The 14,719-nt window shown below is 52.3% G+C and overlaps 1 pseudogene across 1 annotated transcript; it reads right to left on the reverse strand.

The window, feature by feature from the left end:
* Positions 1-11,070: 11,070 nt before the first annotated feature.
* LOC309415145 (galactose-1-phosphate uridylyltransferase-like) lies at positions 11,071-14,708 on the reverse strand (annotated as a pseudogene). Its single transcript has 10 exons — positions 14,558-14,708; positions 14,205-14,363; positions 14,054-14,128; positions 13,873-13,921; positions 13,518-13,636; positions 13,273-13,329; positions 12,162-12,284; positions 11,887-12,016; positions 11,317-11,409; positions 11,071-11,234 (listed from the first exon to the last, which is right to left on the reverse strand). The product of its transcript is annotated as a galactose-1-phosphate uridylyltransferase-like (transcript).
* Between the last annotated feature and the right edge of the window lie 11 nt (positions 14,709-14,719).

A 14,719-nucleotide genomic window follows, 5' to 3' on the forward strand; every position in this document is an offset into this window, starting at 1 on the left:
GCTTTCACTTGGAGGGGTGTCCAGTACACCTACCCGGAACCGACTGCCCCAGGGGTGGAAACACAGCCCTACCATTTGCCCTGAACTGATCCAGACTGCACTGGAACAGGGTGACGCTCCAGAACACCTGCAATACATTGATGACATCATCATATGGGGCAACACTGCAGAAGAATTTTTTGAGAAAGGGAAAAAAATAATCGAAATCCTTCCTTCCTCCCTCCCTCCCTCCCTCCCCTTCTTCCTCCCTAAAAAATTTAATAATTTCTTCCTTATTATGTCCCTAAAAGCCCCATTCAGTCATAGGCAGCAGCAGGCAAGGAGAAACTCAATGATAAGGGCAAAACCAACAGTAAAACTGGAATGAAATGACAGCCATAAACCCAGTACCCTGGAGGGACAATAAAACTGCAGTTTGGCAGGATCCAGCAGGCCTGCACTAATACCTTTTTTCTGATTAAAACGCTCACAGATTAACTTCCTTTGCTCAGTATTTATTGTCTTACCTGCACTGGAAGGCAGGGAGGAGAGGAAGAGGGGTGGGCAGGGTTTGGGACTCAGGATCTGCATCAGATTTGCAGCTCTGCAGCCTTTGGCAGCTGCTTAGGACATGGACACATAATCAAAGGTGATGAATGTGCCTCCAACAGTTACCCTCCATCATTGAGTGCTTGTGCCAAAGGGTCTCTGTGCACCAGGGCAACATCCCAGGACTTACATCCTGGGCAATGCTCTGGGTCTCCCAAACACACGGGACAGGGACAACAACAGAGACAGGCACTGCTACAGCCTGGGTGACCAGATTGATTTGTCTTCGTCGAGCCAAAGCCCCAGCAGCTCTAGGGAAACCATGTCCCTTGATAGCCCGACCTATTTGTTTCAGCAGCATCAGAAAACAGGATGGAAATGAGACTAAATTCCTGGCCATCCCCCCTTGAGTGTCTCTACATCTCCGCATACCCCGCTGGGCTAATCCCTTGCTTCTTGCAGAGCACAGGATGTGCCAACCTGGGCACAGAAGCACCGCAACCATTTCCTAATCTCTCATGGCTCTATTAACGCACCACAGAGGGAGTACATGCCTCCGTGGGACCTTGATGCATTTTTAATGCATAACTCCATGCTTGAGCTTCAACTCAGCTCCCCTCGTTCCCCCCATCATCTGCCCCACTCGCCTTCCCAGAGCAGCTCAACATGGGGATTGTGGAGGATGTATTTGCCCTGATGCTGAGGGACGGGGGCTCAGGATAAGGGTCACCCTATCCCAAGGACATTTTTCTCAGGATGATCTCCAACAGCTCCCCCACAGAAGTGAAACGGCATCAAGGCACATCCCTACAGGGCATCCCAACGGGCCTCAGTTTCCCTTTGATGCTTCCAGGTCAGGAGCAACGGCCGGGTGCCCCACAGCCCCTCCACTCTGCTGCCCCACACCCAGCTAGATGTTTTTAATCTCCTTCCCATAAATCACTTTTTGATTACAACTGGACTGTAACTACCAAAATATAAAAGGCTTCAGGACTTTACAGCACAGCAGTGATGGTTTCTACGAATTGCAACGCCTTTGCATCCCTGGCAACCCTGTCCTCGCCAGTCCAACACCTCCCCACACTGCAGGAAAGGCTCGTCTCTCCCTCATGGCCCTTCCCACCCCCTCACACAAGCTAAAAATATCGGGAGGGAGCAGAGGTGGATTTGTCATGGGGAAGGGGGGGGATTCAGCACACCCAGGTTTCAGCGCTCACACCTGGCTGCATCCCCCACTCCTCCTCCACCTGCTACTGCCTTCCCCCCAAGTTTTTCAGGAGATGCTTTTTTTGGGGAAAATTTTTTTATTACAAATTTTTAAAAATTAATTCTCAGGCCGTCTCTGAGCTATTTTAGCAGCAGCTAAACTCCAGCAGCTGCTACCTGCCAGGGAGGGCATCCCGGCGCATGCACTCGCACTCCTCAGCACACACTGCCTCCCCAGCCTCCATCCTAAATCACAATACAACAAACAGGCTGTTCATTAGACGCTATTTAATTAAGCAATATGGATCCTGCCTCAATATTTACAATACCACTTGCTCTGATTTATTAGAGCAAGAGTCTCATTTTTAAAGACAGCAACTGTGAAGTTTAATACAGCTTGACTGACTTACTGCAAGTTTCATTTACGGCCCTGGGCCGAGGCACTGCAGCCCAGGCTGGGAGCCAGTGGGCTATTAAATCAGAGCTAACTGTGTGTGCAGAGAGATGACTAGCATTGTTACAACTGGTTCAGTGGCTAATTACCCCAATCTGGATTCTCACATTTAAGCCAATTCATTGCTGCTTTTCCAGAGCCCTGGGGAAGAGCCAGGCAGACGGGAGGTTGGCACAAAGGCACTTGTTGCGATGAGAAGGGATGGGGGCTGTGATTGGGATGGTCGCAAAGCCCGGCCAGGTGCTGGCTGTCCCAGGAAGGGAGAAATTGGTTTGCAAGAGGCCAGACTCTGAGCTGGGCACCCGCCATGCCGTGCGGGGGGGATGCTGCATGCAACAATGGCTCCAAGATCAAGGGTCACCCCAAAACCTACCACCTCCTCTCCAAAGCCTTTGGGCACCTAAGGAGCCCTGAAGCCAGGGGATGGGATGGCTTCCATGTGGGTGGAGATGAAGCTGCAACTCATAGTCCAAGGGTGATCAAAAGAGACTTCAGGGCCTTGGGACAGTTGGTAAGAGAATCTGGAGCATAGGTTATTTTTTCCTCTCTCCTGCCAGTTGTGGGCAGCGACAGGAAGAAACACATGGGCCCAGTCTGTTAATACATGGCTCCATGACTGGTGCCACCACCACAATTTTGGGTTTTCTGATAATGGGAGGGCCTAGACGGCACCTGGCTTGCTGGCATCAGATGGGCTTAACCTTTCTCAAAGGGGGAAGAGGGTCTTTGCTCGCAAGCTACCACGACTTATTGACAGGGCTTGAAACTAGACACGAAAGGGGAGGGGGATAATATCAGGCTTACCCATGACAAGCTGTGGGATGACACGCCAAGGTTAGAGGAACAGGGTGCTAGCGAGGCCCCTCCACCTGTTGCACCAGAGAAAGACCTCAAAGGAACTAAGGGGTGTTCCTCTAAGAGGGTGACACGGCCAACAGACCAGCTAAAATGCCTCTACACCAATGCATGCAGCATGGGCAACAAACAGGAGTTGGAAGCCACCATGCTGCTAGAAAGCTACAACCTTGTTTCCATTACTGAAACTTGGTGGGATGAATCCCATGACTGGAGTGCAGCTATCGATGGCTACAGGCTGTTCAGAAGGGACGGGCAAGGAAGGAAGGGCGGAGGCGTTGCCCTCTACATCAAAAAATAGATAGAGTGTGAAGAGCTTCCTCTGAAGAATAGCCATGAGCAGGTTGAAAGATTATGGGTAAGAATCAGAGACCGAGGCAACAAAGGGAACCTTGTGGTTAGTGTCTACTACAGGCTGCCCAATCAAGGGGAGTGTATTGATGAAGCCTTCTTACTCCAGCTACAGGAGGCATCATGCTCGCAGGCTCTCGTCCTGCTGGGGGACTTCAACCACCCCGACATCTGCTGGAAAAGTAGCTGTAGGCAATCCAGGAGACTCCTGGAGTGCATTGAGGATAACTTCCGGTGCCAGGTAATAGACAGCCCTACCAGAAGGGATGCCATACTGGACCTGCTGGTCACCCATGCAAGTGAGCTAATTGGTGACATCAAGACTGGAGGCAGCCTGGGCTGCAGTGGAGTTCGCAGTCCTGAGGGATATGGGGCAGGTGAAGAGTAAAGTCAGGACCCTGAATTTTAGGAAAGCAAACCTCCAGCTCTTCAGGGAGTTAGTCAATAGGACTATTTTTCCCCCTGGGAAACTGCCCTCAGGGACAAGGGAGCAGAACAGAGCTGGCAGATATTTAAAGACACTTTCCACAGAGCACAAGAGCTCTCGATCCCCAGGTGTAAGAAATCAGGAAAGGAAGGCAAGAGGCCAGCATGGCTGAGTGGAAACCTGCTGGTCAAACGAAAGGGCAAGAAGGAAATGCACAGGCAGTGGAAGCAGGGACATGTATCCTGGGAAGAGTAAAGGGATGCTGCCCAGTTGTGTATGGATGGGGTCAGGAAGGCCAAGGCATGACTGGAGCTGAACTTGGCAAGGCATGCAAAGAGTAATAAGAAGGGCTTCTACAGGTATGTCAGCCAGAAAAGGAAGGTCAAAGAAAGCGTACCCCTGACGCGGAAGTCTCGGACACGACGCATACGACCAATATGATCAGGTCAATGCCATTTATTGTCTTGTCTGACTCCAATATATGTCATAATTTTCGCTTAGTCACTGCGCACACACTCATGATTGGTTACAGCTTGTTACACACATTATTGCAATTGGCTATATACAAGATATCACGCGCTGTCCACGCGCCCCTCACACAGACAGGATTGCTGCTTGCAGGTGTTCCTGTTTTTCTTGCTGCTTCTTAGCTGTTTACCACAGCTCCTTCTCCTCAAGGCCGAGCCGTGCAGATATCCAGCTGTTTACCAGCTTCTCAATGCCACAGCTCCTTCTCCTTAAGGTCGAGCCCTTGCAGGGTGATCCCAACATCTCCCCCTTTTAGTTTATCTATAAACAAAACCTGATGGATCATTTGCAACCCAAGGACTGTGAGGAAGATGGACCATCTGCACATTCTTGTATCGTCCTGTGCCGCGAACTCAGCCTAGCAGTCGGTAGGTGCCAGCTTTACGTGGGCGTCCCCACGGAGGCAACGGTGGCCTTGCCGTACACCGATCCCCCTGCTCTTCGGGAAATCCCGGTATTTCACATTCTTAGAGGAACGAGTTTCGACACACGTGGCCAGCGAGTGTCGGAACACGCCTCGGTTGCCACCTTTCAACACAGGGAACCTATGGCGCATGTGCCCGCTGGCCAGACGTGCTGCACGCGCCACAGCCACCCCGTCTATTGGTTCGTAGGCTTTGTTCACACGGCATCTTACCATAATCCAGCAGTCACATATCAACTATGCTTAAATTAATAGCAGAATGTTACAAGGCAAACAATTCTAGCTGTACTACTCCTAGCGATAGAAGCTACTTCTAGTGATGGAAAAAGTGCTTGTATAAAGCTATGAAAACCAATATTATATCTTACCAAAGGATTTGTAGTTATAGAGCACTTTGCCTTAAAAGCTTTCCATGTTTGTCTAATGATACTGCTAATTTCAGTGTGATTAATTATTTGCAAATTAGGAACTAGGACGCCCATGGTACAGTCCCCTGACCAGTTCCCGGGCAGCTGTTTCCCAGCCCATTGATCTCCACACAGCCACCATAACCCTTCTGGCAGATTGAAAAGGGATTGCCCGGGGAGGAAAGAGACAGACAGAAGGTGTCCTGTCCTGTTTGATTTGCTAATGTTACCCATACATTTTCTTTTGGCTGAGGTGGCATCCAGATTGCGATGACACCTGATAGTGTCAAGATGTGTCTGACGATGATGATGGTGACTGTTCCACCCATGGTTTTACCCATTTTGCGGGTACCCAATGAGTTCCAGAATCTGTAATGACACAAGCATAACCTCGTCCCCAGGTTAGCAGTTGAAAAGGTCCTTTCTCCTTCCGCAAATAATTTAACACATATAAGGCTTTATTCAAACGTTCTTAGGGTAATGTGGTAGCCTCTCCCCCTTTTTGTTTTGAGCGTGTTTATCTAACAAAGCTCATTCATTGGGTGTGTAAGACACTCATTTGAATTATTAGCTAGCCAGGCATTCCTTAGTACCTTTTGAACCATTCCTTGTAGACAGTGTAATAAACACGGTACAATAAGCATTATTATTAAGGTAACAAATAATAAAACAAGAGGAAAACCCATTCCAACACTTTCAAACTGTCTGCCGTATTTCCTAACTGCACAATCAGTCCTAGTGGATGTTTCTGTTCCCCTCCTGAATTAACTATCATAAGCGAGATACTGTCAGTAGGTGAACATCTGTGAGCATAGGCTGTTGCTATCTTCTCAGTAATTTTCTGCAATGCTTGCTGTTGATCCTCGTCCAGTTGACGGCGCTCTGGAGTCTCCACCGAAGACCCCAGGAGCGGCATCAAAGGCCTCAGATCATCATTAGTAATTCCGCAAATATTTCGAACCCACTGTATATCCCCCATTAATTTTTGGACATCAGAAAGATTTTCTATTTTCAAATTAACCTTTATTTTTTGTGGGCAGACCGCTCCACTGGTAATAATCCAGCCCAAATATTGCCGTGGTCCCTTCTTTTGAATTTTTTCCGGCACTATTTTTAAACCCCGTTTTCCTAAATCGTGCTCCAAGTACTGTAAAATGTGGTCTGCATTCAATTGTGTCCCTGCTATTAATATATCATCCATATAATGATACATTATTAAATCTGGATACTTTTTCCACACCGGTTCTAGAGCCCATGCCACAAATGTCTGACACATCGTAGGTGAATTTTTCATTCCTTGCGGTAATACTACGCAATGATACCTCTTCGCTGGCTCTCCTTTATTTACCGATGGTACCATAAAGGCAAACTTCTCTGCATCCTCAGCTGCTAAGGGAATGGTAAAAAAGCAATTGAAATATACTCTTTGATTCCCTGTAAAAGAAATGATACATTTGTGACAATAATTACAACGACATAGAACAAACCCACAACACCGTTTTACAAATATGGCATATTGAAGTTCCTGCTCTTGAATGTCCAGGGAGAGCCGCTGAGACGGTCAACGAGCCGTCATTCCACATAAAAAAGAGCGAAAGCATCAGCTGGCGGTACGTCGGAGTTGACTGCGTCCGTGGGATGTGTGACAGCATCTTCTGGTCTTACTGCCTGTCCTGGTTTCAGCCAGGATAGAGCTGGTTTTCTTCACAGAAGCTAGTGTGAGACTGTGTTTTGGATTTGGGATGAGGAACTGTTGATAATGTGCTGATGTTTTGGGTTGTTGCTGAGCCGTCAAGGACAGTCCAGCTTCTTGTGCTGGCCTGCCAGCAAGCAGGCTGGGGGTGCACGGGGAGCTGGGAGGGGACACAGCCGGGACAGCTGACCCAGACTGGCCAAAGAGATGTTCCCTACCATCCGACGTCATGCCCAGTACATAAACTGGAGTTGGCCGGGGGGCGGAAATCGCTGCTCGGGGACGGGCTGTCGATCACGGGGTGGTGAGCAATTTCTGTATTGGGTCTCACTTGTTCTTGTACATTCCTTTGTTGGTATTATCATTATTGTTCCCTTCTTTCTTTCTGTCCTATTAAACCGTGTTTATCTCAACCCACGAGGTTTTTTCCTAATTCTCTCCCCCATCCCACTGTGGGAGGGAGAGTGAGCGAGCGGCTGTGTGGTGCTTAGTTGGCGGCTGGGGCTAAACCACGACACTGCCGGACGTACCGACCTGGCCGGTACCCACTTCACTCTGTCCCCTCCCCCTCTGCCAAGGCCTCTTGTCTCATGCCTCACCAATGTTGGGCAGGGTCGTATCTCGACTTGGGGGAAGGATCGTCCCAGGCAGCCCCCTCCTGTTGCGGCACGGGCGACCAGCGCTCATGTTCTAGGTCAGGAGGCAGGGACCAAGGAGGACTCGCCACCTCCGTTGGTTGCGTTAGCGGGGGGGCGGGGGTGTGTGGGGGGGGGCGGGGCGGGCGGGGGATCGCTCGTTCTCATCATCCCCAGCTCGGCCTCCCTTCTCTCCCGAGGCTGTGGCAGCGGCAGCTGCTGCCACCGCCGTCCGCTCTGATTTTATCGCCTTTATAGAGTCTCTGACTAATCGCCAGGTTGTTAACACTTTCGCAGCCGTATGATCCCCTTTGGAGGCTGCCTCAAACACCAATTTCCCTGCTTTCTCCCAGGTAGGTAACTCAAAAGCTGTTGCAGAGTCTGCTGCTAGCCCCTGGCTCTTCAAAACAGTCTCGAATAGCAATCACCACGTTGTTGCTAGCTCCGCTGCTTGGCCATCTCCTTTCGAGACTCGCCCCATTGATCTTTCACATGGGCACACAGGGGAACATTGAGTACATTGTTCTGGGCAACGTTGTCCCGTCTTGCCCTCACATATATCATCGTAGATCTGTTTCTCTGACTTATCTAATGTAGCCGGTTCACCCGGTGCATCTGGCACCTCAGGAGGTGCAGTCGGAGTCGCTGAAGGTCCTGGACCCTCTGACTCAGTTAAAAAGGGATTGGTTGAAGACGGTTTAACAGCCTCCTCCATATCAGCTGCAGCTTTTCTCTCTGCCTTCAAGGCTTTTAATGTGGTTAATATCAACTTCCACGCCGTCACTAACTCTGTGGCGGTTTTATCTCCGTTCCCAATATGTTCCTATAACATTTTTCCTATCTCCTCCCACGTCTCTGCCTTAAACGCCACAGACGGATCGGGGGGGTACCCTTTTCGGCACCAAATTAGAAGCCTTCTAAGTGTATATTCATCATATTTCAGTCCTCTCTTAGAGAGCATATGCGGCAGGAGTCTGACTATCGCCCCTTCTTCATGCGATGCGTTCTGCCTTTAGTTCTTTTAATGTCTCTAGGATCAACCTCCAGAGCGTCGGAAACTTTATACTGTCTTTGTTGCCTGTGCTGACTTCATTCCTCAGTGCTGCACCAATTCCTTCCCAAATCGGGATCTCAAAAGCCTCATTTACTGAGGGGATTAGTCCTTTTTGCCACACCCATACCAATAATCTTTTTAGGCCGGCTTCCTCATACTGTACACCACTCTTAGAGAGGATTAGTTGGAGGAGCTTAACCACTGCTTCTTCCTCTTTTGTTAGCGTGGACCCCATCTCCTCCCCAGCCGCTCACCTGATCAGGGCGAGATTCCAACAGTTTCCTCAGTTGCGCTAGCGACTTCCAGGCACCGGGGCAGTGCCTGCTATGGCTGGCTTCCGCACCCCCTTTGCTGTCTCTGCTGCTCCGGGAAGCATCAACGAGAGGGTCCCTGTTCGGGCGCCACCTGATGCGGAAGTCTCGGACATGACGCATACGACCAATATGATCAGGTCAATGCCGTTTATTGTCTTGTCTGACTCCAATATATATCATAATTTTCGCTTAGTCACTGCGCACACACTCATGATTGGTTACAGCTTGTTACACACATTATTGTAATTGGCTATATACAAGATATCACGCGCTGTCCACGCGCCCCTCACAGAGTCAGGATTGCTGCTTGCAGGTGTCCCTGTTTTCCTTGCTTCTTCTTAGCTGTCTACCACAGCTCCTTCTCCTCAAGGCCGAGCCGTGCAGATATCCAGCTGTTTACCACCTTCTCAATCCCACAGCTCCTTCTCCTTAAGGTCGAGCCGTGCAGAGTGATCCCAACATACCCCCCTTGATGAGCAAGGCTGCCAGACTGGTAACAACAGATGCGGAGAAGGCTGAGATACTGAATGACTTCTTTGCCTTGGTCTTCACTGGCAGTCTCTCTTCCCACACCTCTCGAGTGGATGGACTGCAAGACGGGGACTGGAGGAGCAAAGTGCCTCCCACTGTAAGAGAAGATCAGGTTCGAGACCACCTGAGGAACCGGAACATACACAAGTCTATGGGACCTGATGAGATGCATCCCAGAGTTCTGAGGGAATTGGCTGATGTAGTTGCCAAGCCACTCTCCGTGATATTTGAAAAGTCATGGCAGTCAGCTGAAGTCCCTGGAGGCTGGAAAAAGGGAAACATTGCACCCATTTTTTAAAAGGGTAGCAAGGATGACCCTGGGAACTATCGACCTGTCAGCCTCAGCTCTGTGCCTGGGAAGATCATGGAGCAGATCCTCCTAGAAGCTATGCTAAGGCACATGGAGGTCAGGGAGGTGATCCAAGACAGCCAGCATGGCTTCACCAAGGGCAAGTCCTGCCTGATCAACCTAGTGGCCTTCTCTGATGGAGTGACCACATCAGTGGACAAGGCAAGAGCTACCGATGTTGTCTCTCTGGACTTCTGTAAGGCCTTTGACACGGTACCCCACAACATCCTTCTCTCTAAATTGGGGAGATATGGATTTGATGGGTGGATTGTTGGGTGGATGAGGAATCGGTTAGACAGTCGCATCCAGACGGTAGCGGTCAAGGGCTCAATGTCCAGATGGAGATCTGTGATGAGTGGTGTCCCTCAGGGGTCTGTATTGGTACCAGTACTGTTTAATATCTTCATCAGTGACATAGACAGTGGGATTGAGTGCACCCTCAGCAAGTTTGCAGGCGACACCAAGCTGAGTGGTGTGGTTGACACGCCTAAAGGACAGGATGCCATCCAGAGGGACCTGGACAAGCTCGAGGCATGGGCCTGTGTGAACCTCATGAGGTTCAACAAGGCCAAGTGCAGGGTCCTGCACCTGGGACAGGGCAACCCCCGGTATCAGTACAGGCTGGGGGATGAAGAGATCGAGAGCAGCCCTGCCGAGAAGGACTTGGGGGTACTGGTGGATGAAAAGCTGGACATGAGCCGGCAATGTGCGCTCGCAGCCCAGAAGGCCAACCGTACCCTGGGCTGCATCCAAAGACGCGTGGCCAGCAGGTTGAGGGAGGTGATTCTGCCCCTCCACTCCGCTCTGGTGAGACCCCACCTGGAGTACTGCATCCAGCTCTGGAGCCCTCAGCACAGGAAAGACATGGACCTGTTGGAGAGGGTCCAGAGGAGGGCCACAAAAATGATCAGAGGGATGGAACACCTCTCCTATGAGGACAGGCTGAGAGTTGGGGTTGTTCAGCCTGGAGAAGAGAAGGCTCCGGGGAGACCTTATTGCAGCCTTCCAGTACTTAAAGGGGGCTTATAAGAAAGATGGGGACAGACTTTTTTAGCAGGGCCTGTTGTGATAGTACAAGGGGTAATGTTTTTAACCTAAAAGAGGATAGGTTTAGACTAGATACAAGGAAGAAATTTTTCACAATGAGGGTGGTGAAACCCTGGCACAGGTTGCCCAGAGAGATGGTAGATGCCCCATCCCTGGAAACATTCAAGTTCAGGTTGGATGAGGCTCTGAGCAACCTGATCTAGTTGAAGATGTCCCTGCTCATTGCGGGGGGGTTGGACTAGATGACCTTTAAAGGTCCCTTCCAACTCAAACTATTCTGATTCTATGAGGTCCCCACTGCACCTGCACCAACATTTCATAGCCCACCATGAATTTGCAGATAATGGCGGAGCAGAGCAGTGGGGGGTAGTAGTGGGCATGGAGCTGCCAGTGCCCACAGTCCTTCTCCAGATAGGGGCCCATGGGGGCTCCTGCCAGGGGTGCAGCCACTGCATGAGCCCCAAGGAGGGGATGAGGATGCAGATGAGAGGGTCTTGAGGGTCACCTGGTCACCCCACTCGCCATGCCAGTGCATGGAATAGGGGAAGGAGACTTCGAAGAGGTTGTCGTACTTGATGAGCAGCCTCTGCATGATGGAGGCCAGGCCTGCAGGGGAGTGCTGGGGAGTTGCACCCCAAGCTGGTCAGCCGCCACTGAGGGCGGGCAGCACACCCAGCTGGGGAGGGTTACCCTTGGCACCCCTTCCTGGGTGGACATCGGTGACAGGCAGGAGTGATACACTGGCTAGCCCCCCCCCCCCAATCCATGCAGACAGCCTGAGCAACATGGCAGGAGGAACCCCCATTCATAATCAGCCAGCACCCCAAAAATATGGGGCACCACATGATTCATCACCCCAGAAAGGATGACAGTCCCCCCACTGGTACAGCCTGCGCCTGGACGCACAGCTCCTGCCCTAGCATAACAGAGGTGCCTGTCCCGCCCAAGACAAACCTGGCAGCCCTGCACCCCAGGGGAACGCAGACCCTCTGGCACCAGCAAGGCTGCTGCAGAGCTGCCTCCTAATGAAGGCCAAGCCCAACGGACATGGGACAGGGGCTGTCAGAGTGTGGAGCCACTCAGTGTCCCTCTCGCCCTCACAGAGGTCCTGGAGGTGGTGGACATGGCAGCGAGGCAGCAGCAGGATCTGGAAGGGCCAGGTGACCCAGTATAGCACCATGACCAGCCAGTCCATATTCTCCACCTGCAGCTCCTGCAGGACACTGTGCTCAATGGGGACACATGCAGCCCGGATGCCCCGGGGATGAGTGCTCCCAGGAGCCCTGCTTTTGGGAGCTGGTCGGCCCACCCCAGCACACATCCAGCACCCGGGGAAGAGATGACAGCCACATCCTCACCTTCCAGCAAATCTCCTGCTCAGCATACTCCAGCAGTATGGGCATTCTGTGCTGTCTCAGGTGTTGCCCCTGAGTGTGGTCCTCCAGGCACGCCTCATTCAGGAGGAAGCTGCTGGCGCACATCTGGGAGGGACACTGGGGCTGAAACAAAGGTATGAGACAAGGAAAAGGTTTTTAACATGCATAATCAATCAAATATGAGTTTCCATTGAATTTTCTTCTATAAGGATTGTGTAAGATAACTGTACCGTGGAAGAATTCTTTTATCCTGTGGTTAATCTTCACCACACAGCTGACAAGAACCAGCACAAGGTTGAGATAAGCAAAAGACAGGTGGAAGGGACCAATGAGAAAAGAGTTCATCTAAAGGACAGACAAGTTAAGGTGGCTAAGTGCTGTAAACGACCACCAGAGACCACAGACTCATTTAACAGCGCATGCGTTAAGGACATTTGAATATGTTAATCATTTCCCAGAATTATTATGACTATGCAAATAATCATTATGAATATGAATGTATGTACTCTATTTAATTTGGATGCTGGTAACATGAGGCACACATGTTAGGTGGAGATATCCCCCATGCGTCTGGTGCTGTAATAAAGATGTCAACTTAATAACTCTTTGATGTTATTAAGTTTGAATTTCTTAAGTTTGGATTTCTTTAAATCAGGGCACAGGGCCAGGTTACCTACCCAACCCCCCTGCCATGCCACCCTGCCCCATCACCCAGCCCAGAGACACGAACACATCCCCTCTGCAGTGCCTCACCATCCCCTGGGTGCTCTGGGCTCACACCACAGCCACTCCCACAAACACTGCCAAGCTGGGAGGATCCAGTCATGCCACCCCCACATGGGGTGTCAGTACCCCCCATTTGCAGGGGTGCCCCAGCCATGCTGCCACCAGGCAGAGAGTCCAACATGTGGCAGCCGCAAAGGATGGTCCCCAGGAGGGGAGGTGACAGGACAAGTATGGGGTGGATCCTTGCTGCAGAATGCTTTGGGACCAGGGGGGTGATTCCTGTTCATATCTTCTGCCTGGGTTTGTTGTTGTAGGGTCGCCCACAGGGACTCGCAGTTAAGCCAGGTCACGGGTGGGACAGCCTCACTTGGCAGTAGGGGTGTGGGTTGGAGCAACCCATCATGGCTCCCTTGTTCTCAAAGATCTGCAAAGGAAGAGGTGCAGCCAGCAGGACCCGCCCAGGCAGGGGTGGTACAGGTGGGGATGGGGGGCCCACACGCAGCTGGGAGGGTCCCAACTGTGGGTGCTGCCAGAACACCCAGCCCCAGCCTTCCACCTCCACCCAAGTCCCCTGTGGCAGGGAGAGAAGGGCAGACCCCACCAGCCCCAGACCTGCACCCAGGGGTAGGAGGCACCCAGCTCGGCCAACAGATCCGCCCACGGCCCAGATCTCCGCCAGGGACATGAGGGGCAGTGTCAGGTCCGACTAGGGGTGGAAGCATATCACCTTGCTGCAGATGAGACACGTGACTGGGGCTGCGGGGCATCCTCAGGGAACCCTGTGGCCCTGCTGGGTCACAGAGGGACAGGGAAAGCTGAACAAGGATGAGACCCCTAAAATCCCCCAAAACAGGGGGCATGCACAGAACAGGCACCGCAAGGAGGGGTGCAGGCTCAGTCCTGCTTCATCCAACGGGTCTCGGCTGACATCACAGCCTGGACCTTCTGGAGCCATGGGGGTACTCACCACACACCCCAGGCTGCTGTCACTTGAAACAAGGAGTGATCGCTGTCACCTGGGGAAGGACAGAGAGCAGGGAGGGAGAGAGGACCAGGGCAGCACCCATGCCCCTCCAGCTCCAGCCCCCCCCCACCCCAGTACCTGAGCCTGGAGGTTCCCAGCAGCCTACTCTTCCCCCAGAAGTTACCAGGCTCGGGAGCATCAGCTGCAGCGCGGGTAAGTAATTTGGGAAGACAAATGTGCCCTCGTAAAGAGGGTTCACCTGCTGGGATGAGAGATGGGGTTGGGGGGGAATGGGGCAGCAGGGGGAGCCTGGATGCCTGGGTCCCTGGCAGTACCTTGCCGTTGGCCCCAGGGCAGAGGGGGTTCTTGGGGTCCCAGTGGGACACGTCCTCGGGGCGGCTTCTCCAGCTGCCCCTGCCAGGGGCACTTCACCCAGTAGGCCAACACCAGCACACAGTCATCCCGCAGCGGGTTGTAACGAGCGTGCTGGTGCTCTGTGGGGAGAGAGAAGCGGGGAGTCAGGGAGGGAGGGACGCAGGAGGCAAACCCCCGCGGGCCAGGCACCCCCAACCCACCATGCCCCCTCCTCGGGTAACCCTACAAGAGGGTCTACACCCCATTTTATGCCTCCGCCCAGCTTCACCCTTTCCTCCCTGTCCCAGTCCGGGGGGGGGTTCCCCGCTGCAACCGCCCCCCCGGACAGGAAGAGTCCCCACAGCCCTCGACTTCTCGAGGCGCAGCTGGGCTGAGCTCTCCCGGGGGTCCGGAGGGAGGCAGCCCCGGCCGTGTCCGCGGAAGCAACCACCACCCACTTCCTCCTTCCCCGCCGGCGGCTCCATGCTACGGCCGT

This window comes from Phaethon aethereus, assembly GCF_964289735.1.
Source record: "Phaethon aethereus genome assembly, chromosome: W".
Taxonomy (NCBI): domain Eukaryota; kingdom Metazoa; phylum Chordata; class Aves; order Phaethontiformes; family Phaethontidae; genus Phaethon; species Phaethon aethereus.